Here is a 25,300-nt window from a genome sequence, read left to right as displayed (position 1 = left end):
ATAGCTCCTAATCAATGTTTCTCAAAGTGTGGTCTGTGAAACTCTGCCCTCAGACTCTGGGGTGGATACTTGTTTAAAAAGTTTTCTAGAACTCTCTCGGGACCTACTAATTCTTTGAAGGGTAACCAGCATACCGGGTGCTTCTTACATAACTTTAATTCGGAGACCCACAACACATTCAGTAATGCAGGGAGAAAGTATGTTCACAGAATCAAATTGGACCAAACCCAGGGAATCTTTTAGGGTAGGCTTTTCCGTTAACTGAGATGCTACACTTGATGCTCTGCTTGTCCATCAAGCATCTCCCAACAATTGGTCCCCTTAAGATCCAGAAACCTTCTTCTGCCATTACTCTACAGTTGTGACCAGCAATGTCGAGTCCTTTAGCTGTTTTCCTCAACAGTCGAAAGAAAAGGAACTGTGGCCCTCTCGTGATTGTGGAAATCAAATATGGGTCTGTTCCACCTTAAAGGGCCTAGACTTGCCTAAGTGTTTGGGTCTTGCAGAGTTTGGGCACCACCATATTTGGAGCGTGCCTACTTTGGGGCGGGAACCTCCTTGAGAGTGATTAGGTCAGCGCTGGGGGAGGTGACCTTGTTGGGTTTCTGGCACCCGAGAACAGTGGTGCACTGTTTCTGCTGCACCCTTTGGTGTAATTGGCCCAGACGCTCCACCAGCGCGAAGCCGCCGGAGAGCTCCTCGCTGGCCGCCCCCGCGGCCCGCAGCTCGGTAAGAGGCGGGAAAGCAGCGCGCCTGCGCCGTGGGAACCGGGGCCGAAGGCGAAAAGCGGGGAGCGGAGGGGGGCCGTTGGAGCCGAGTAGCGTACAGAGCGGCGTGTGACGCGGGGACGCCGCGCGCTCCCAACGTCGCCCCGGTTTGACGCACACGGCACCAAACTGTGAGTTTCAGGGGTTATTTGGTCGGATTCGCCGGGACCTGTGTGGGTTTCGGGCCTCTGGGTTGTGGCGGCGGCGGGACTGAGGGTGGCGGAGGAACTTGGGGGACCCGGCCTTCGGCGCTCGGGCCCGGGGAGCTACGCCCTAGGCTGGGTCCCAACCATCCAAAAGGACGCATTTTGCCGCACAGGCTAAGATGGCGGCGGCGGCCGAGGAGGCGGAGTTGGTGCTACACAAGGAGTCCGGGACCCGGGTTCGGGGAGGCGGCGGCCGCGGCGGCCGCGGGGGGCGGCGGTGCCTGAGGTGAGCGGCGGCCGCCGCCGCGGGGCGGGACTCGGCGGAGGTGGGGAGGGGGGGACTTTTCCACGGCGGCGTCGGAGGATCCGGTAGCGGACACAAAGGGGCTGAGCTGGGCACTAGACTTGGGGGTTTTGTTTAGTCACATGAAGCTGAGCAGCCAGTGAGCAGTAGGGGGAAGGGGCCGAGATCAGGCGGCTTGGGGAGCCTTGCGGTCGCCATTGCAATGCACTGAGTAACGGGGCGGTCCGAGAGCAGCCACCAACCCCTCTCTTTGGGGCTGCTCTGCCTCGGCCAGAAGCGTAGGCTCTGGCGTTAACTGTACACACCCCTCCCCTAACGTGGGACCAGGACCGCAGAGCCCTCCCCTCCCCCTGTTTTGCAAGATCTTATGCCGATAGGTTCCTGGGAAGTAACAGCAAGAGGTAAATCGCTCAAAGTGTTTGGGTTGCCAGGGGCTTGGTGGGTGTCCAGCTAAAGCTTTTTGCTTCTCCAGGTCTGATTCCCTGGCCTTTGTGTCCCTGGGAGCTTAATCTCTGCCAGAGGAAAGCAGGTGTGCTCCACTCCTCCCGTGAACCTGAAGATGAGTTGTCCCAGACCCTTCTCAGTGATTGGAAACTTAGGTGGTGGAACTAACGGTTTCTTGTTACGAGACTTCCACAGACGACTCTCGTGTTGGGATCCATCCATGGTTTAGCAACATTAGTGGAAAACTTTTCTTGAACTGTTTTAAGTAATATTGACATAAATTTAGTTGTTATAAAACTTTTATGTTTAGACTTCATATTTTGTGTGGTCATTGAGAAGTACTCAACGAGGAGAGAAACACAATTGAGAGCCTGAATGATGGTCCTGTTTTGTATACAAGTTAATAAATTCAACAGAAATAACCAAAACACCATCATCTATTCTGGCCAGTCCTAACTAATGCCAGGCTTGTTGCATCTGGATGATAGATTAGATTTGCCTTAATAATATATTGCCTCTCTGCAGTAGTTTAGTTACATAGTTTTGGTCCCACAAGAAAAAGAGCATTTCAAAAAATAGACAACTCAAATTGCTCAAAGAAAGGAAACCTGCTGTTTGCCTTCAGTCATATGTGTAAGTATCCAGGGAACTAGATGGCAGCAATATTACATCGATAGGTTTTTGTAAGAAAAAATTATAAAGAAGTTACAGTTTAGTTTAGACATTTTAATAGGTGAAACACGAAGGCTTGACTAGTATTAATGCAGTGATACGTATGTTGCTGTTAAAATCATGGTGGTGTAAGTTTTAGAATTTCTAACAGTTTAAACTTATACTGCACTTACATCTACATCGTACTTGGTATATTTGTAATATTTGAAGTACAAAATTTGGAAACAACTAATGTTTTGGCTAGGTCACATTAACAAATTAAATTACTTGAAGGGATATTTAAGCACATTTATATAACTAGCTTTAGATCCCTGTTCAAATCGAATTTGAACTTTTCAACATTACTTAAAACTTTCATTTTCCTTGTTTTTTCCCAGATTTATGTTTCCCCCCTTTTAGGTTTTCTCCTTCTAATAGAGAACACTCTTGTATTAATGAATAGGAGATATATTAATATCAGCAAAATTATTATTGAATCATATAGTTTTAGTGTAGAAGGAATCTTAGAGAACAACTAGTATTAGTCTCTCTTTTTCAACATATTAAGGGCCAGAGATGATTAAGTTAATGGCATGATGGAAAATTGTCTCTCAACTTATACCCTATTGGTCTTTTCATTGGTCACATTGCTGGGATAAGGAGGTGACTATCTGCAACTAATAATGGTTATAAAACAAAACAAGGGAGTATGCTTGAGAGTACTTGTTATTCAGATACTATTATATTAATGAGAAATTCTGTGACAATAAAACTTTTATTTAACTTGATATGGTAACTTAGTTTTTAAAGTGACTTCCAAAGTGAAACAAAATCAGTTACAAAATCCAGACATTTCAGATAATTTCAAAGCAATGTTGCTTTTGAATTCTGAGGTTTCCAAAACAATCGACTCAGAGATTTGAAAAACAAAACAGAACAGGTAGCTTGATAAACTTCTTGGAAAGTTTGAAGTAATTGCCATTTCTACTAGTTATTAGGTAAGAAATGAGATAGAGGCTTGAAACAGTGATGCTAGTGCATTTCATTTTGTAATAGTGTTTTAGTTGGAGAAATGGACATACCACTTTGCCTCCTGTTAAAAACAACTTGTTAAGACTAACTAGCACTACTGCTGAGTAGTAAATCTGTAACATCTGTTAGGAAATTCAACAAGTAGTAAAATCATTTATGATGGGATCCCACAGTTATCTTTAACTTCTTTAGATATCACGTTTAAAAAAAACAGGTAATTTGTCTTTAGGTTTTAAAGTTTTTATGGGTCTTTTAAGGTGCACTTAAATTATTGATTTTTCTAGGAAAGTTGATATATTTCTTAATTTTCAACACTATGTGAGTGGATTTAATTATACTTTGGTTTTGTGATAATTGAGATTACTCCTGGATTCTCTGTATCAATAATTATGAAGTGAGTCTGTCACCTGCAGACCTTAAACTTTTTGCAGGTTTAATTTGTCATTCAAGTTATAAAAGAGGGAGAAGTTTGTTGTGGTTGAATTGAGACTGTATTGGGTAACAGGAGGAGAAAAGAAAGACTCAAGGACAGTTACTTGAAGTGGTGGGGTTACCTGCAATTTAAAAAATTTAAAGAAATTGGTTGTTAGAAAAGATCAGGTTCATCTTTCTCTCACCCCAAATATATTACTAGTGTTTAGGGTTACTTATTTAGACTCTTCTCAGAATGTGATTCTGAAGGAAAGCAGGGGATCTTACTCTTGTGGGAATGCTTTTCTCATGACTCCTTTTTCAGACATATATTAAGGCAACTATAGCTTGCACCGAATGCAGAAATTGGAATGTTGAATTATCCAGCCCTAATTTTTAAAGAACACTAGTTTTAGCAGTTCTTTTTTAATGTTTAAAACATTTTTAAATTGATAGTCTGTAAAATAAAACATGAGAATAAAGGATGGATACTATAATGTTTTGGATAGATATTCAAATAAGCTCTAATTTTTTTACATTTATTTGTTTTTAATCCATCTGGTATAGAGAATGTCTGCTTTGTAGATAGAGAATCTGTAAATATTGAACAGAATTGTGTAGCACTGACTGAAGCCGTTTTAGAAGTGTTGTCTTTTAATTCAGGTTTATTAGGAGGGAATAGCTGCTTTTAATAGTGCAACCCATTTATATCATTGAATTTTGAGAAAACTGAGAATAATCAAACTGATTCTAGCACTAGCTCACCCTGCTGGTTGGCTAAAGTATTTCTCTTCTTTCCCCTCTTAAAACAAAACTAAACTAAACTAAACTAAAACACCAAACATAAAGATCACTTGAGACCTAGAAGGTAGAACACCAAGTTCAATTCGTGGTCTTTCTTCAGATAGCTGGAGTCTCCATGAAAAAGGTGTATTATTATTCTCTGTAGGGCCTCAGTTGCTGTACTGTTTAATTTTTTCTTCGATCTGCTGAAGCTGAACTGTGAAGTTACTATCCTCTCTGAATTTACTGGGAACTCTTATGTGATTAGGAGGAGTTAGTATGTTTTTGTTCCTTTAAATTCAAGATAAAAGATCCTTTGACTACTGAGAGATGTTAGCAGTCCTGTGAGATAAACTTTCCAGGAGGAGAAAAGTCGAGGATTTCAAGAGGAGGAAGAGGAGAAAAATGCTAGGGTAGCAGCAACAGCAGTGCATACTTCTCTTGGATGAAGGAAAGCGAGACTGTATTAAGATAAGCGTTTCTAAGAGATTTCCCTTGTACCTCTACTAACGGTTGCCCTAACTCCTCTTCTGTCTGTAAGCTGTAGCCTTCCCATTTCATTTGGGATTTTTGGAACTGTGATTTTGTAGGTAGCTTTGTTTAAAGTATGGATTGAGTGATTTGTTTCTTGAAATATGATTCTATTAGTCTAAACTGTGATAGAAGTGAAGTTGGTTAGAGTGATAAACAATGTTTTAGGTATTAAGCTTTTTAGAATGTATATCGTTCATTGAAATTGAAAATACAGTTTTCTTTTGTTTAATTGAAATATAGTTGATATACAATATTATTTTAGTTTCAGGTGTACAACTTAGTGATCAACATTTAAATACATATGGAATGATCACCAGGATAAGTCTGGTAACCATCAGACCCCATACAGAGTTATTATAATATTATTGACCATATTTCTTATGCTGTATATTATATTACCTCCCCATGACTTACTTATTTTAAAATTGGAAGTCTGTACCTCTTAATTCCTTTCACCTATTTTGCCCATGCCCCTCCCCATTCTGGCAACCACCCCGTTTGTTCTCTGTATCTATGGGAAAATACAGCTTTTAAAAGACTTTGTACAAAGTCAGGAAACTAAATATGTTGTGAGTCAAAAGGACAATTTCAAATTAAAAAGCACCTAATAAAGTGTTGGGATTAAAGTTCAGTTTACAAACCATATTTACCTGTATTATATCAGTTATTTATCTAATATTTATGAAGGTTGAACATTTTTATCCTTTCTTCCAGAGTATTTATCCTTTTACTTGAAAGCATAATATCTTTTCATCAGTTTCTTGAGGAAGATGTCAAACATAACTAGTATTTTCAAAACACCAATTACTGGGGAGGGGGATGGTTCCTAATTATTGTTGAATAGTTTGTGCAGGATGGGAGGATAAGGTTTAAAAAGTGTAAGCCTTGAAGTAAAACTGGTGGGGTTAAGATCTAGCTGTGTGAGCACTAGGCAAGTAGATTTAACAATAAGAAATCTTCATAGAGATTTAGGTTTATATTACATAATTCATGTAGTAAAGTCCTTAGCTTTCTGGTATGTAATGAATGCTGAGTAAATGTTAGCTGTTAGAATAATAGTTATTATTATTATCATCATTGTTTAATTGTGTTTCCTACAGTAACGTGAAATTTTCACCTGTGAGTGATCTGAAGTTGTATACTTTTTCTAACGTTCCATTTTGAGGCCCATATCTACAAAGGAAGTAAGAGACAGTCATCAAATTGTGGCATCTCCAGTTCTAGCAGCTAAAGCTATAACCAGGGTCAATATTTCGGGAACACATTCTCTTTTATGGCTGCCAGCTAATGATGATGATGATAATACATTGGGAGTGAGTGCATTTGAGTGAAGGGCTTTCCCAACCCGTGGGTTGGTTTGCTTCGTTACAACATCCTCAGTTTCTCCACTCCCCTTTAAATTCTTGACCATGAGGATGGTGGTGACCATTAGTAGAGAGAAGCGGGTGAGTGGCTATGTGTATTTGTATATAAAGTACACAGAAACCCCAGATGAGAGTGAGGAGTGGCTTCAGCAGAAGCTAGATTGAGGAGAAGAATGTTATCGTTTCATTACTTAGTCTGAGTCAGGGGATTTCCTCAAACAGCATTTCCTTTTGCTGTTTTCCTCTCTACACTTCTCTTTGTTTTGTATATATCTGTGCTGGTATAGTCTTAAACTTATTTCCCACTTTAAGTTTTTCTTGTACCACCTACCTTCCCCACCACAAACACAAATTTTAAACTTTAAAAGAAACTGTAAAAGGCAGTTAGTACTTTTAAGTTCACATGAGGAGGGGGTGTGAGTATGAAATATTAGAAGTTTAATATTTGTTGAAAAAATACTTTCAATTGTTTGGAAAAGGAAGTGGGAGGAAGTCACCGATAATCTTTTCACCATTATATAATCATTAGTATTAAAGGAAAGGGAGATGAGACTGACATTAATTAAGCATCTAGTATGTATTCCTTATAATTATGCTGTGATATATATATATTCCCATTTCATATGCAGGAAAACAAACTCAGACTTGGGTCACGTAGATAGTAAATAGTAGAGCAGCCAAGTTTCAACCTAGGCATATCTTGATTCTACAGATGAGACCTTTCTATTTTGCCTTCCTAGCCTTTCTTTCTGTATAGCTACGTTTTTACCTTATACAGTTGTAAGTTTTGTCTCCTCCTTATGAAACGTAACATTATAGAAGCGTTTTTCTGCATACCCTTATTTCAAGTGGTGTCTTATTGCCCGCATTGTTTATTCATACCACCATATAAAGGTTCTTTGTCTTGGCTGCTGGACATTGATACAGTGATATTGGTCAAAATAGAAGCTGCTTATTTCTTTACTCAGTGACTAAGATGAAAAATAATTAATTAGAAAAAATACTCTAATATTTTAGAGTATTAAAATACTCATATTTTAATAATAAAAGTATTAATAAGAACTAATACTCTCTGGGATTAGAAATTCTACGAGTTTAATACTACTATCTATCCTTTCTGGTGAGACATTTAACTCAAAATGGATATATGTAAAATGTAGGTGACATTTTCAGTTTATAGCCATATGAAAACAGAAGTTAAAATATTTTTACGCTTTGAAATGTCTTAAGCTTCCTTGTTAAAAACCTTTAAAGTTGATATTAAAATTAAACAGGTACTTAAATCAACTGTTTAGTTATTATTGATAATTCTTAATGTAATAATCTTTAATATATAAAAAGAGAAAAGCTTAATATTGAATTTCTTACACTCGTATTGGGTGGAGGCCATATATTAAAAGATAATTTGTGGGACATTTATAAATCGCTTGTATAGGTCAGCACTGCCGAGTAGAAATCTGTTGAGCCACAATGTGATTTAAATATTTTCATAGCCACATTAAAAAATAAAAAGAAATAAGTAAAATTAATATTAACTTCATTTTATTTAACCTGGTATATCCAAAATATTATCATTTCAACATGTACACATTGAGATACTTGCCATTCTTTTTTTCACACCAAGTCTTCAAAATCCAGTGTGTATTACATACTTAAAGCATATCTCAGTTCAGACTAGCCAGACTTCAAGTGCTCATTAATCACAGATTGGACAGTGCAGATATAGACAGTAAGTTCTATACAAGTATGGAGAAAGGGTAAAGTAGAAATGGAACTGAGTCTTAAAGGATAGTTGAGAAAATAGTATGCTGGGGAAGAACATTCCCAGAAAGAAGTGATGGGAATTAAAGTAGGAGACATTATTAGAAACCAGATAATAGAGTGGCTTGAATCCAGCTTAGGGAATTTGGTTTCTACGTGTGTGTGTGTGTGTGTGTGTGTGTGTGTGTGTGTTGGATAAATGCTGGAGGGTGTCTAATCCATGTCTTGCACATGAGCACTTGATGAATATTGAATTAACATTTAAGTGAATTAATATGAGGCAGAAAAAGAAAAATGCTGGCAGAATACTAACAAAGCCTTGTGGGTCTCATAAGGGGAAAGAGTTGCGTTTAGGGAATATTGGTGTTCTGTGATTAGAAATATGATAGAGAATGATGAAAAAGGATGAGAATTGAGAAAAGCTTTATAGATTTTACCATCATTGGTGACTTGTTGTTAAATGTTTTATTTATATATAATTTACATATATTGAAGTGCACAACGTTTATATGAGTACAACTCAGTGAAATGCCACAAATAAATATACCCAGGTAACTTCAACCCAGATCAAGATACATAACATTTTCTTCACTGAAAAAGGTGCCTTGTGCCCCTTCTTATTAATTCTTTCTCAAAGAAGTAAACATATTCTGATCTCCATCATCTTAAATAGTTTTGGCTTATTCTTGAACTTGCTTATGGCATATTTGCCCTTTCCAAGGGTAGTGAGAGTTGATGCCTGAATCTGTCTCTTTCTTTTCTATCATTGGCATTGTTGGATGAATTTGGAGGTAAATCAGATGATAAGTAGTTGGTACTGTGGCCCTGCTTTTTTTTCCCAGTGTGATATATACCAACATCAGAGAGATATTTCTTAGTTTTCATTAATAGTAACTTTTTAGAGGTTAGTTTTAATGACCAGAAAATTTGTTTAGAATGCAGGGGTTTGAATTGCTTCCATAGATACCATAGTTGTCTGGCTTGCTTTCATTACAGTATTCTCTAGGCATATAGCCAAGAAGTAGGTAGAAGAGATCTTGGATTGCCTCCTTATATAGCTGCTTTTTGGAACGTCTTTATTAAGTAGCTTCTAGGCATTATGTAAGTTAGCTTTCAGGCATTTCAGATTACTTAATAAGGTATTTGAGTATTTCTGATTGTGATTGTAGGGGGAGGAATAAATTGGTGCACTTTTGTTTACAGGTAAGTATCCACTCTCAACCAGAAAGATTTTGCCATTTATGTGTAAAGAATGAGAATGCTCCCTTAAGGACAGTTGCACAAAAGTTTGAATGGTTAAAATCCATGAAGGACACTTTGTAAATGGATCTGCAATGGAATTATTGATCATGATTTTTTTCTTGTAGTGCTTGAGTCATTTTTTTCCAAATGGGATTAATGGTTACAGCATTGTTTTTCATAACTATTGAGCACTGGAAGCCTTATTGTAGTGTAACAATTGGTGCTTTTGGGAGAAAGATTTTTTTCTGAAATATGTATCACTTACAATAAAGTTGTTAAAAGTACATAACAATGAAAATATGTATCATCACATTCCAGTATGCCAAGTTTTGAGGAATATGTTTTGTAAATTGTGCAGAAGTGGACATGAAAATACTTTCTAATTAATGTTTGAATTGTGAATGTTTTTGAGCTTATGAATGAAAGTATTTATATGAAGTTTTGTTTTTTGGAATTTGTACCAAGTTTGCTTAATATACTCTTGCTCCAAGAATTTTAATTGTTGTCTTGAAGAAATAAAACCTCATCTGTGAACTTTTATTATGTAGGTTTTGTATTTGTGAAGTATAGAAGGCCAAAGTAAAATTGATTAGATTAGACATTGAAAAAGTTTATTATCTATAAAATATTAAGACTTTATATAATAGCTTTTTTGGGCTAGAGTTAGAATATTACAAACAAAACAATTAGCATGTTATTATAGCTTTAAGACCTGACTTCTGTGTGTAGAAAAAAAAATATTTAAGGGTATGTTCTATGTTTTTGTGTTGTTTTGAAAAAATGAATGTTATATTTGAATTTTGTTTTGGGAGATTTAATTTTTTTGTATTCAGAAAAACCTTGTTTCCATGGTTGTATTTCTCCCAACCTTCACTTATTTTAACTGGGTTAATTATTATACACAATTCATTTAGTACCACACTAGGGTAAGACTGCAGATACATAGAGCAAATGATGTGGTTCCTGCTCCAAAGAGGTCATTATCTAAGGTACAACTTAAAGAGTGCTTAATAATGAAATATTTGAATTACTGGACTGACACAAAATCATATGAACAGTATACAGTAAGACTGGAAAAGATTCTTGGGAAAAATACTTTTTAATCTAGATTTTGAAGAAGTGTTATGTAAAGATTGGTGGAGAGGGTAGGGAGTATCAGCTAGGGGGAGGGTATGTTAAAAAGTACAGAGATGGATCTTGTGGAATACAAGCATTTTCCTTGTTTGAAGTAGCATCTATTTTAAATGAATGTAATGAAAAATAAAACTTACAAAGTTGTGGCCTGAGCTGGAGGAATCTAAAAAAGTTTGGATTAGAAATAAGGAATTCTACTAAAGGCCATTGAACAGAAATACATGAAGGAAAATGAGAAAGATCAGCAGCCAGATATAACATGATTAGAGAAGCGATTGAAGTGAGTAAGGTCAGTTAGAGGTTATCAGCTTGGTGAATGGCGGGGAGGGTATATTAGGAATAAGAACGGGTAGTTTTAAAATAAAACGGGCGAAAAATGTGGCTCCTAAGTTTGTAGTGCAAAGATAAAATAAGAATGGAACCATTTTATTATCTTCTGGTATTGAAAATAAACTTACTTGGAGACACAGTTTGCAAGTAAGTTATTAATACCGATTGAGGTATTATTGTACATTTGCCTTATCCTATAAAAAAAAACTTATGAGCTTTTTAAAAAACCTTTGATTTGAAAACTAAGTAAAACCCAAGAAAGTTTTGCTATAGTGGTATTTTCTGAATTGCTAGTACTTTCAACTAAAAAACTATTTGAGATGAATAGTAAGAAGAGCTTGTAATTGTATTGCTGTGTTTGGACTTATAATAGTACATTTAAGCCACGGTTTAAGAGACATTCTAATTGGTATGGGAGTTGGTATGAAAACAAAAGATAACAAAAATTAATACCTGGACTACCAGTGTTTAAATTTAAAAAAAATAGATATTGTTTTAAAAATTGGGGACAGTTGAAAACACACTGCTTTTATGAGGGGGATCCCTAAAATGTAGTTCCCTCTGGGATATTTAAGATGTAATATGTTTGTCTTTACTGGAGTTTTTAAGAGTTCTTAAATTGAATGTATATATACTGTTATCTTACAATGAATACCATTATTCTTAAAATGGAATTAGAAAATATGAAAAAATTATAAAAGTAATATAATTTTAAAAGTATTTTTCTGCCTTTTTTAGAGTTAGTAAATAGAACAGAGTTTAGGAGTTAATAGAGTCTTGGAGTTTTAAGACAGTATGTTAGTCTTATAACAAGCTTATATTGTAACCACTCTCACAGTTAGTATAGACTTAACTTTGGTTAGTAAAGAAGTTAGTGCGGTTTCTGGCACCATGGTAAAATAGGGAGGTACGTTTGACTCCATCCAAGTTACCTGTGGAAGCAAATCAGCTAAAGCAGAAGAGAATAGGTTGCCCCCTACCATGGGTGGGAAAAAGATTTCATCCACCTCTCTGAAATTTGGGGTTTCTATGTAGATAGAGTGGGTGAGAATAGATGACAGCAGAACAATCTACTGTTCCTTGATTATTGGGTGAACTGGTGGTTTGGGAATAGGAAGCTTGCTTGAAAGCCCTGCCCTAACCTCTTTCTTAAATAGTTCCCTATTTATACTTTTTTGTGGCTGCAAACTTACTGGAAATAGACCTATCCTCACCTGTGTTCGCTGCCATGGGTCTCTGCACGCTGAAAAGCCATGAAAAATCACTGCATAAATAAGGAGAGGCAACAGTTTAAATGGGTTGGAAACTAGGAAACCAAATTGACTATTCCATATATATTGATCCAACTGAAACAGCTCATACAGTAAAGGAGGAGATAGAGGTAACCGTCAGCGGCTGTGGTGGAAACAAAAGTCTTATGCAGTGAAACTGAATGTCTTAATGGTGGCATTGCCATTAACAGTGATACAAATGGCTTCCTAAGTAGGTGTCCTTTGGTGTGACGTTGCTCGCCTAATCATCTCCTGGTTTATCTCATTTTCCAAGCCTTATTCACCAACTTTCCTGTCAAATTTGATTACCCAGTACCCTTCTAACAGCTTTTTCTTAAATTAATTGGAATTGATTTCTTTCCCACTCTCCTCCCCTTTTACAAATTGAATTAAAAATTCTTGATATGTGGTTTTATAAAAGTTTTATCTAAGTAAAAATAACAAATGTTTGAAATAAAGAAATGGCAAAAATGATAACTAAAACTTGCAAGTTTCATTCATATCAAGCAAAGGCTAAAACTTTTCTAGGCCAAAACCTTTGAATGAGAAAAAGGAATTTTTTAATTAATAAAAAATTAGGACCACTAAGCAATATTAGGCTTGAGCTTTTGTGTGATGAACTCAGAGCACTGAAACATATGAAGTAGAGTTTCTTTAGAGAAATTGGTAACATCAGTCTTTTCAGGAGACTAACTCTCAGATTTTAATAGATCAAGTAAACAAAAAGGCTATAAAGATTTGAATAACAATATGCTTTATTTAATAGGTGTATGTCAAACTTTGTTCCCAATAAAGAAATACACATTTTTTTTTCCAATTTATGTGAATTAAAAAAATTTTTTTAAATGTCTTGGGCTTGAGAATTTGAAATTTTAATAAGAGAAATTATATAGGTCAATATTTTTTGACTATAGTATAGAAAAGCTAGATGTTAAAGCCAAAATGATCGTAACTACTTGGACGATTAAAACTCTGTATCCTACTGGAACTTGAGCCTAAATTTCATACTATTTAAAAAGGAACAACAGTGAAGACATGACACATCAAAACTGATGAAATGAATATCTTTTTAAACATGGTGGATTAAATAACCATTTTCTTTGATATCAAACCCCTACTAGAATTATAGTAATTTTTTTTTTAATCATAGGCTGTCAAGGACAAAGAAAACTGGAAATTTGATCACAGAAGTAAAACTTTGGAAGCTGGAAAGCAACAACTTCGTAGCTCTACTTTCTACTCAACTTTCTACTTTCAGTGGGGAAGGCCTAGAGTGGTCTACAATTATGCTGTTGAACCCTGGGGTACTTCAGGAATTTAGTGGCTACAGGTTCCTTGAAAGAATTGTCTAAGAGTTAATAACAAGTTAACAACACTCATGGTGCCAAGAAACTTTATCGAAGTTTCTTTTCTGATATTCAAAGGGAAAACCTCTGTGCTTGAACAGTAGGCAAGCTCAGGTTAAGGGTGTCTGTCATACTCAAAAACAGAGAATTGAGTAGAAATTTACATGTTGAACTGGGAATCATCCACAGTCTCTTTTCTCCTCCTAGTTCTGAGAATACTAAGTATCAGACTTCTTCCCCCAGATGTGAGATTGGAAGATTCATCCTGCTGTAGCAAACTGATTGTCAGGAAAAAAGACCAACAGATAATAATAGATAAGGATCCACTAGGGAAATCATCAGGCTGATCATCTCACACTGACACCTACCCATTAACACAGAACTTCAAGGCAACTTTTTAAAAAAAAGATTCTTTACCATTATAGTTTATCACAAGATACTGGATATAGTTCCCCATGCTACACAGTAAGACCCTGTTGTTTATCCATTCCATACACAGCAGCCTGCCTCTGCCAATGCCAAACTCCCAGTCTATCCCTCCCCTGACCCCAGCCGCAACCCATAAGTTTGTTTTCTGTGTTTATGGCACTGTTTGTATTTTGTAAATAAGTTCATTTGTATCATATTTTAGATTCCCCATATAAGTGATGTCATATGGTATTTGTCCTTCTCTGATTTACTTCACTTAGTATGATAATCTCTAGGTTCATCAACTAGACAACTTTTAGGTGTTTCATTTTAAAATATGAGATTAAGGATCATTAAACATTTTAGGATAACCACAATAAGAAAGAGAAGAAGGAAACAGAAACTTTCTATTAAGTTTTAAAACTTTCTATTTAAGGTTTAAAAGAAAACTTTAAAAAGTTACTGATATCTTTGCAAGTAAGGGGATAATTGTATCTTTGAAATAAGAAAGGATGCTATAAAAAAGCAGTCCTCAGAAAAAAAAGACAATCTCTTTCTTAGACATATAGAATATGGAATCTTAATAGAAGAGTTAGAAATTTAGGATGTTAAATTTCTAGTTGAAGTTTAGAAGATAAAATTGAGAATATCTTCCACAAAGTAAGACAAAAGAGATGTAAAGTAGGAGAAGATAAAATTAGAGGATCACTCTTGGCAAGTTCAACATGTGAAAAATCAGAATTACAGAATGGGAGGAAATGGATGGAAGCAATTATTTTTAAATAATTGAACAAAAATCTTGAGTTTCCACATGAAAAGGACTCATAGCATGCACAGCATGGTGACTGGAAAAAAAAAGAACCATATCAAAGTACATCATGATGGAATTTCAGACACCAGAAATAAAGGGAAGATCCTGAAAGCTTTTGGTTATGGAGCATATAAAAGATTAGGAATCAGTAACATTGGATTATTATTAATATTAATATTATTAATATTATTTCAATCAATAATGAAATAATGCCTCAGAATCCTGAAGGAAAGTTATTTCCAGACTACTAATTCTGTACCTTCCCAAGCTGTCAAATGTGGGAGTAGGCTAAAAGTATGAAACATGAGGTGGTTAGAATATTTACTTCAAATGTACTGTATCTCAGGAAGTTAGTAGAGTACATGGGCTCTATCGGAACGATTGGGTAAATCAAAAAAAGGAGGGATCCAGGAAACAGGATTTAGTACAGGAGAAAATGATGATTGTGCAGGGAGATGCAAGGAATGTGGCTGTGCAGCAGGTCTGAAGAATAATCAGTTCCTGAGGAGGACAAAGGGATCTAGATGGTATGTCTTCTGAAAATACACACACAAGATATAGAAAGGATTTTTGTGACTTTATTCGTAAGGGATATTTATCTGTAGTTTTATTTTCGTGTGTTTGAGAAGGATTGGTGTCAATTCTTTAAACGTTTGGTTTAAAGGTAGATTTTACCAGAGAAGCCAGCTAGTCCTGGCTTTCCTTGTGGGGAGTTTTTTCATTACTTACTCAATCTCTTGTTATCAATCTATTCAAGATTTCCTGTGTCTTTTTTTTTTTTTTTTTTTTTTTTTTGCGGTACGAGGGCCTCGCACTGTCATGGCCTCTCCCGTTGCGGAGCACAGGCTCCGGACGCGCAGGCTCAGCGGCCATGGCTCAGGGGCCCAGCTGCTCCACGGCACGTGGGATCTTCCCGGACAGCTGCACGAACCTGTGTCCCCTGCATCGGCAGGCGGACTCTCAACCACTGCCCCACCAGGGAAGCCCTCCTGTGTCTTCTTGAATCAGTTCTGGTAGTTTGGTTTTTTTCCTAGGAGTTTGTCCATTTCTTTTAGATTTCTTAATTCGTTGCCATTCAGTTGTACGCTTCCCTTATAATTTTTTGTTTCCTATTATAAAGCCAGTATTAAAACCGTTTTCATTCATGATTGTAATACACCTTGAGATATTTTAGGTTTGGTTCCAGACCACCACAATAAAGTGAGTCACATGAACTTTTTGGTTTCCCAGTGCATATAAAAGTTATGTTTACACTATTCTGAAGTCCATTAAGTGTGCAACAGCATTGTGTCTTAAAAACAGTGTCCATACTTTAGTTTAAAAAAACTCTATTATTAAAAAATGCTGACCATCATCTGAGGCTTCATCAAGTTGTAATCTTTTTGCTGGTGGAGGGTCTTGCCTCAGTGTGGACGACTGCTGACTGATCAGGGTGGTGGATGCTGAAGGTTGGGGTGACTGTGACAACTCTTAAAACAAGACAACGGTGAAGCTTGCCGCATCGATTTACTCTCCCTCTCACTTGAACACTTAGAGGCCACTGTAGGGTTATTAATTGGCCTAATTTCAATATTGTTGTGCGTTAGGGAATAGGGAGACCTGAGAAGAGGGAGAGAGGTGGGAGAACAGTCAGTCAGTGGAGCTGTCAGGACACACAATATTTATTAAGTTCACCATCTTATGTGAGCATGGTTTGTGGTGCCCCCAAACAGTTACAATAGTAACATAAAGATGACTGATCACTGATCACCATAACAAATGTAATAATGAAAAAGTTTGAAATGTTGTAAGAATTACCAAAATGTGACACACAGACACAAAGTGAGTAAATGCTATTAAAAAAATGGTGCTGATAGACTTGCTTGATGCAGGGTCACACAAACCTTCAGTTTGTTAAAAAAAAAACACTAACTGCGAAGCTCAATAAAACAAGGTATGCTTGTAATTTGTCTTTTTTTTTTTGGTCAGTAGCTAGCTGAAGGTTTGTCAATTTTGTTGATATTTTCAAAGAACCAATTTTTGGTTTCATTGATTTTTCTTTATTTTTTAAAAAAATTCTGTTTCATTTCTGCTGTAATCTTTATTATTTCCTTCCTTCTGTCTGCTTTGGGTTTAATTTGCTCTTTTTCTGCTTCCTTAGGATGGATGGTTAGGTTATTGATTTGATATCTTTTAAAGTAGGCATATATAGCTATAAATTTCCCTTTAAACACTGCTTCCACTTCGTCCCACCAGTTTTACTGTGTTGTGTTTTTTTCATCTCAACATATTTTATAATTTCTCATGTGATTTCTTCTTTGATCTAATGAATATTTAGGAGTTTATTGCTTAATTTCCACATATTTGTTACTTTTCCAAATTTTCTTCTGTTTTTAATGTCGAGTTTCATTCCATTATGGTTGGAGAACATACTTCATATGATTTGATTTCTTTTAAATGTGTTGAGACTTGTTTTATGGCTTAACGTATGGTCTATATTGGAGAATTACCCATGTGCACTTGAGAAGAAAGTGTGTTCTGCTCTCCTTGAGTATTCTGTAGCTATCTGTTAGGTCTAGTTAGTTTGTAGTGTTCAAGTCTTTTATTTTCTTGTTGATCTTCTGTCTGGTTCTATCCGTTATTGAAAGTGAGGCATATAAGTCTCCAACTATGTTTGTTTTTGTCTGTTTCTCCTTTCAATTCTGTAAGTTTCTGCTTCATATATTTTGAGGCATTGTTGTTAGGGATATATATGTTTATATAGTTCATCCATAATTTTTAATGAATTGACCCTTTTATTATAAAATGTCCTTCTTTGTTTCTAGTAATGATTTTTTTCTTAATATCTTATATCTGATAAGAATATAGCCACTCTAGCTGTCTTTTGGTTATTGTTTGCATTGTACATCTTTTTCTATCCTTTCACTTTAAATTTACTTGACTCTAAAGTGTCTTTGAATCTGAAGTATGTCTCTTGTAAGCAGCATATAGTTGGATTGTGTTCTTTTACGCATTCTGCCAAATTTCTGCTTTTTGACTGGAATGCCCAATTAATTTGCATTTAATATAATTACTGATAAGGTAGATTTTATGTCTTCCCTTTTGCTGTTTCCTATATGTCTTAAGATTTTTTCTGTTGTTGTTCCTTTATTCCTCTATTATTGTCTTCCTTTGTGCTATTATTGTCATGCAAATTGTCTTTCTATGTCTTTTAAATCCAATAGGAGAAAAAAAGACTCACAGATTTTTAAATGACAGTGTCTTTTTTTTTTTTTTTTTTTGTGGTACGCGGGCCTCTCATTGTTGTGGCCGCTCCCGCTGCGGAGCACAGGCTCCGGACGCGCAGGCTCAGCGGCCATGGCTCACGTGCCTAGCCGCTCTGCGGCACGTGGGATCTTTCCGGACCGGGGCACGAACCCGTGTCCCCTGCATCAGCAGGCGGACTCTCAACCACTGTGCCACCAGGGAAGCCCTACAGTGTCTTTTATGTTTACTTATCAGGTTACCTTTACATGCCCTTTAATTCTTCAGGCATACTCAAGTTACTGACTACTGTCCTTTGATTTCAGCCTGAAGGACATCCTTTAATATTTCTTGTACAGCAGGTCTGCTAGCAGACAGTTCTCTCATTTTTTTACCTGTTCAATGTCTTAATTTCTCTTTCATTTTTGGAAAGTAGTTACAGAATTATTGGTTGACAGTCTTATTTTTTTCAGTACTTTGAATATGTCTTCCCATTGTCTTCTAGCTTTCATGGTTTCTGACATGAAATTAGCTGTTAATTTTATTGAGTATTTCTATATGACAAGTTGCTTATCTCTTGGCTTCTTTCAGGATTCTCTCCTTGTTTTTTGAGAGATTGATTATGAAGTATCTAGGTGTGAATCTTTTTGAGTTTGTCCTACTTGTGATTCCTTGAGCTTTTGGGGTGTTTAGATTAATGTTTTTCATTAAATATGGAGTAATTTCAGCCATTATTTATTCAGATATTACTTCTTCCCCTCTTTCTCCTCTCTTTTGGGACTCCCATTCTGTATTGGTGTTCTTAATGATGTCCTTCAGGAATATTAGGCACACTGTTTTGTTTTTTCCTTTTCTTTCTGCTCCTCAGAGTGGATAATCTCAATTGGTGTATCTTCAGATTCACTGATTCCTTCTTCTGTCTGCTCACATCTGCTACTAAAACCTTGTAGTGAATTTTTCATTTTCATTCTTGTACTTTTCAGCTTCAGAATTTCAGTTTTGTCCTTCATGATTTCTCTCTCTTTTTTTTTTTACCAATATCAAGAACTATACACATTTTATTTTCTACAGACCTGAATTTGACTTTTTAAAGTTAAATTTACACACATTTACATGCACAAACTCTCTGTATATTTTTAACAAATGTATATACATTTATAGCCTACATTCCTATAAAGATGCAGAGTTTTTCTATCACCTCAAAAATCTTCTTGTGTTGATATTTTCTGCTTGTGAGACATCCATACTTTCCTAAGTTCCTTTGACATGGATTTCCTTTAGGTCTTAGAACATATTAAAGCTGATTTATAACTTTGTTCACTAAGTCCAATGTCTGAGTTTCTTCAGAGACAGTTTCTTTTGACTGCCTTTTTTTTTTGTGTATGAGCCATACTTTTTTTTTTTATTGTTTTGTCATTTTTTTGTTGAAAACTGCATTTTAAATAATGTGGCAGCTCTGATGATTAGATATTCTCCCCTCCCCAGCATTTGTTGTTGTTATTGTTTGTTGTTGTTTGTTTAGTGATTTTTCAGAACTAATTCTGTAAAATATGTAGTCTTTGCTATGTATGGCCACTGAAGTCTCTCTACTCAGTTAGCTTAGTGGTCAGCCAATAATTGGACAGTGATTTCCTTAAACGCCTGGGACCAGTAAGTCTCCCAGTATTTGTTGAGAGGCTCTGTGTGTGTGTGTTGGGGAACACCTTCAGCACTCAGCCAGTAAATTTGTAACTTTGCCTTACCCTTCATTTCCGGTTTGTGCAGAACTTCCAGGTTAGCCGGAGGTGAGCACTTAGGACCTTCTCAGGCCTTTCCTGAGTATGTGTACAACCTAGAGCATGTGTGCAGCTCTGGGCACACATTTGACCATCTAGATTCTCAGGAATATATTGGAGCTTTTCTAAGCCCCAATTTTTTTTTTTTTTTCTTTTTCTTTTTTTTTTTTTTTTTGTGGTACGCAGGCCTCTCACTGTCATGGCCTCTCCCGTTGCGGAGCACAGGCTCTGGACGCACAGGCTGAGCGGCCATGGCTCACAGGCCCAGACACTCTGTGGCATGTGGGATCCTCCCAGGCCGGGGCACAAACCCATGTCCCCTGCATTGGCAGGCGGACTCTCAACCACTGCGCCACCAGGGAAGCCCCCAGTTTTTCTTTTTAAGCTTTTTGGTTAGTCTATTGTTGGTCTTATCTGTTATCCACTGCCTCAGTCAGCTGTAACATGATACAGTTTTTTCCAGTCGTTTTTGACAAATGCCCTTGGGGAAAGGCTTTTTTTTGCACTGAGTGCCCTCTTAGGTCAAATTTAAGATAGCTTTGGGAGTGGTGTCTTCCAGGAAACCACCAGACATGTCAAATAATGACAGCCCTCTGAGAATGCAGTAGTGAAGGAGCTCTCACCCTCTTCTGCCCCCCTCAGGTAACTGCCAGGCTGCTGGTTTTCACCAGGCCTGTGGACTGTTGGCTTTCAAGTCTACTGTGGCACTAGGGTGGGAGGATGGGAATAGGGCAAAATAAATGCCACAGAGTTTGCTGGTCTCATCAAGATTCAGCCACCTTTCTTGAATAAACTCTCCCCAGATTGCTGCAAGTCTTTGGTTAATTTCTAGAGTTCGGAAAACGTTGACTCTGTTTTTGTCAGTGTTCTTGTTGGTTTTATGGAGATGATTTTTGAATCTCCTTATTTTGGTATTTTTGCTGGTGTCTTACCATTGAGTTTTCCAAATTATTTTATATATATAATTTTATTTTAACACACTAGTCATTTTAAAAAATATTTATTTTTAGCTGCGTCAGGTCTTAGTTGCGGTATGCGGGATCTCTGTTGCAGCATGTGGGACCCTCTGCTGCAGCATGCGGGCTCCTTGTTGCAGTGCGTGGGCTTCTCTCCATTTGTGGTACATAGGCTCAGTAGTTGTGGCACTCAGCCTCTCTAGTTGTGGCCCACATGCTCAGTAGTTGCGACGCGCGGGCTTAGTTGCCCTGTGGCATGTGGGATCTTAGTTCCCCAACCACGGGTCAAACCCATGTCCCCTTCATTGGAAAGGCGGGTTCTTAACCACTGGACCACCAGGGAAGTCCCCAAAGTTATTTCATGTTTTAGATATGAGTCTTTTGTCAGGTATGTAGTTTGCACACATTTTCTCCAAATTTGTCACTTGCTTTTTAATCCTCTTCACAGGATCTCTCACAGAGTAGAAAATTTTCATTTTGATCAAGTCCAGTCTATCAGATTTTTTCTTCTAAGGATCATGCATTTGTTATTTCTAAGAATACTTTTCTGTCTTTAGAGCCTGATGATTTTTTTCTATCTTCTACCAGATTAATAATATTACATTTTTCATGTATACCTATAATCCACTTTGAATTAATATTGGTATAGAATGTCAGATTTAAGTCAGTGTTTTGTTTTGTTTTTTCTCTCCACATATATCCAGTTGCTCTTGTACAATTTTTTCTCCATTGAATTGCTTTTGCACTTTCAAAAAATCTATTAGCCATCTTCCTGTAGGGCTATGGAATAATTTGGGGAGGTTACAGAGGGATATAAGAGGGTAAGTCCTTTTCTTACACTGGAAATAATCAGATGCAAAATGAAAAATCAAGATATAACTGTATTGTTTAGAAATTGGTGGGGGGGGACTTACTGCTGTTTTTCATAACATGCTTTATTTGATTTTTAAAATATGTATTTGTATAACTTTGATTAAAATAAAAACAAAATACTATAGGATAATGCTAGTGCCTTATTTACGGAAAAATTCAAAGCCTTAAATGTCTGTGCTTTTAGTTTTGAAACATTTTTACTGTGGAAAAAATGCTCAGAATAATGCATGGAAAAAATGTCCAACTTAAGTATTCAAAAGTACATACCTGCTTAGTCACCCACTGTCAAAAATGAAAACATTGCCAGATCCTCCACTCTGCTTCTTCCCAAACCTCTTCTTCTCTGTTAGGGTATTACCATCCTACGTTTTCTGGTACTAACTTTTTTGCTTTATATTTTTACTATTAAAAAACATATTTTTGAAATGTTTTCTGTTAATGAAATTTATGTAAATGGGTCCTGGCTTTTCCAGTTTTGTTTATGAGCTTTAGTTCTATTGTTGCATATAACTGTAATTCATTCACTTCTATTGCTGTACAGTATGTGAATAGTCCACGGTTTATTCATGCTATTTTTGATGGAAATTTGAGTTATTTCCATTTTTAGGCTTCTGTAAATAATACTATGCATTAACTTGTACGTGTCTCATAGTACACACATGCACATGTGTATATTTAGTAAATACTTAAGAGTTTAATAGCTTGGTTTTAGAGTGTATTTATGTTTAATTTCAGAAGACATTCAACATTTGTTTCCCAAAGTGTTTGTAGCAATTTATAGTCATCAACAGAGTTCCTTTTGCACTTCATCTTCTCCAACACTTTATATAGTTAATCTTTAATTTTAGCCATACTAGAGGGTGTGTAGTGCTGTCTCATAGTGGTTTTATTTTCCATTTCCCTGATTGCAAATGTGATTGAATACCTTTTATTACGTTTATTGAGCAGGTTTTGTAAATATTTTGTGTATTTGAAAAAGAATGTGTATTCTGCAGTTTTGGGGTGCAGTATTTACATGTGTCTGTTAAGTCAGGGGTCCCCAATCTCCAGGCTGTGGACCAGTATTGGTCCACAGCCTGTTAGGAACCAGGCTGACCAGCAGGAGGTGAGTGGCCAGCGAGTGAGGGAAGCTTCATCTGCGGCTCCCCATGGCTCACATTACCACCTGAACCCTTCCTCCCCCCACCCACCGCCACCCCTGCCCCCCGGTCCGTGGAAAAATTGTCTTCCATGAAACTGGTCCCTGGTGCCAAAAAGGTTGCGGACTGCTGTGTTAAGTCAGTTTTGTTAATCATGTTGTTCAAAACTTCTGCATCCGCACCAGCTTAACTTCTGCATGCTTGTTCAATTAGGGAGGTATGTTAAAATCTGCTGCTGCCATTATGGATTTGTCTTTCTTGTGTTGCTGTTGATTTTTGGTTTACATATTGGAATCCATATTACTAGGGGCACACAAATTTAGAATGGTTTCATGTTTCTGATGAGTTGAACCGCTTATCATTATTGATTCTTTTTATCTTTGGTAATGCTTTTTTGCTTTGAAATCTACGTTTATTGATAATAACATAGCTACACAAGCCTTCTTATTGTTAGTGTTTGTGTGGTTCATTTTCTCCCCCCAACCATTTATTTTAAATTTTTCTGCTCCTTTATGTTTTAGAAGTATTTCATGTATACACCATATCATTGTTGTTTTACTTTCAGTCCCATCTAACACTCTTAGTCTTTTAATTATAACATAAAATTTATTTAGATTTCATAATATTACTGGTTATTGGGACTTAAGTGAGTGATCTTATTATGTGCTTTCTATTTATTAGGACTGTTGTATTCTTTTTCTCACTTTTCTTGCCGTCTTTTGGATTAACTATTTTTATTACTTCTCCCCTTCCCCCGTCTTTTTTTTTTTTTTTTTTTTTGCGGTACGCAGGCCTCTCACTGCTGTGGCCTCTCCCGTTGCGGAGCACAGGCTCCGGACGCGCACGCCCAGCGGCCATGGCTCACGAGCCCAGCCGCTCCGTGGCATGTGGGATCCTCCCGGACCAGGGCACGAACCCGTTTCTCCTGCATCGGCAGGCGGACTCTCAACTACTGTGCCACCAGGGATGCCCCCCGTCTTTTTTTTTTAACTGTTGGTTTTGTCTGCTAGCCACAAGTATCTTTTTGTTTATTTGAAAATATCTTTTTTTCATTTTTGAAGAATAGTGTCACTGGATATAGAAGATGTTCCAGTATCCACTTTTTTCTGGTGATAAGTCAACCATTACTTGTATTGTCATTTCCCATATATAACCAATCACTTTTCTCTGGCTGTACTCGAGGTTTTCTCGTTGGCCTTTAGTAGCTTGACTATGATGTATATGTAGAAATGGTTCTTTGTGTTTATCCTGTTGGGTTTGTTGAGATTTTTGTATGTATAAGTTAATGTTTTCTACCACATTTGAGATTTTTTTTCCATTATTTCTTCAGCAGAAATTATTTTGTACCTTCTTTACTCTTCTCGCATTCCGTTACATCTTATTGTACATATGTGTTGAGTTGGGTGTCATCTATTTTGGACTGCCTGATATTGTCCTACTGGTCTCTGAGACTCTTAATTTTTCTTCAGTCGTTTTACTTTCTTTTTTTTTGGATTGGACAGTTTTATTGCCCTGTCTTCTAGCTCATGAGTGCTTTCCTCCGCCATCTCTAATCACCTCCTTTGGGTGAATTTTTATGTCATTTATTTTATTTATCAGCTTTTTCTTTGTTATAGTTTCTGTCAACTCTTTGAATGTATTTTCTTTTAATTCTCATAACATACTTTAACATAGTTGCTTGGAATTCTTTATATGCTAACTCCTATATTCAGGGTACTCAGAATTATATCTACTGACACCCCTTTTTTCCTGAGTATGGATCACTGTTTCCTGTTTCTTTGCATATCATGAAGTTTTTGCTTGAAAACTGGACATTATGAATATATTTTAGTGACTGGACTCTTTTAATGTTCTTCTGAGAATTCTTGTGTGAAGTTTATAGTCAGATTTTGAAGCTTGATTGTGGTTTACATGTTTCTAGAGATTCCACTAATTCCCAGCTGTTCTGCTGGGCTTGGATTCTGTCCTCTGACACTTCAACCTTGTAGGGCTTCAGCTTCCTGCTGCCTAAACTGTACACAGTTGAATGTACCCTGTCGAAACAGCATCAAACTTACAGTAAAGCTCTGTTTTTCAAGTGTAGCTTTCTCTCTGGCCTCTGTCAACTTTTCCCCCTCAACTCCTTCAGTTTTCCTCTGTGCATACATAGTTTATTAGTCATCCAGTGATTTGGGCAAAGTTTACCCTGAGAATTTTTGTTATATTCCTTTTTTGTTTCTCTCACTACCATGCTTTCTCCATTTAAATTTACAACTGCTTTTCCATGCCTCAGTTCTGAGCCCTTTGGTGATGTTATCTTTCTCCAGAGATAATTTTTGTTTGTTCGTGCCACACCTGAGGTCTCCAGCAGTCTGGGTTTACCTTAATTAAATTTTAAGGATTGAGATTTTTATTTGGCCACCTAGATGTGTTCAGGTGGGGCTGCAGTGCATGTAAGAACTTTTTTTTTTTTACTTCTGGTTCACTACAGTTTAATCCTTTAGGTTCTCAACTCAAATACTGGGTAACATTTAGTATAGTACTCAACAGTTCTGAACCTTGCAATCTCCATTTGATCCCCCTAGCTCTACAACAGTGTCAGAAATAATGATCAGTT

The 25,300-nt window shown here is 36.8% G+C and overlaps 1 protein-coding gene across 5 annotated transcripts in view; it reads left to right on the top strand.

The window, feature by feature from the left end:
• The first annotated feature begins 567 nt into the window (after positions 1-567).
• ZNF644 (zinc finger protein 644) overlaps positions 568-25,300 on the top strand; it is a 115,627-nt gene continuing 90,894 nt past the window's right edge. Inside the window, exons 1-3 of one of the 5 annotated variants that reach the window (XM_060025409.1) lie at positions 920-940; positions 1,087-1,199; positions 1,690-2,294. The gene's annotated coding sequence lies outside the window, so the exon portion shown is untranslated. The other 4 variants (XM_060025417.1, XM_060025400.1, XM_060025426.1 and 1 more) reach the window with 4 other exon arrangements.

Source organism: Delphinus delphis, chromosome 1 (genome assembly GCF_949987515.2).
Source record: "Delphinus delphis chromosome 1, mDelDel1.2, whole genome shotgun sequence".
In the NCBI taxonomy this organism is placed as follows: domain Eukaryota; kingdom Metazoa; phylum Chordata; class Mammalia; order Artiodactyla; family Delphinidae; genus Delphinus; species Delphinus delphis.
This window is presented reverse-complemented; position numbering and strand designations above follow the sequence as displayed.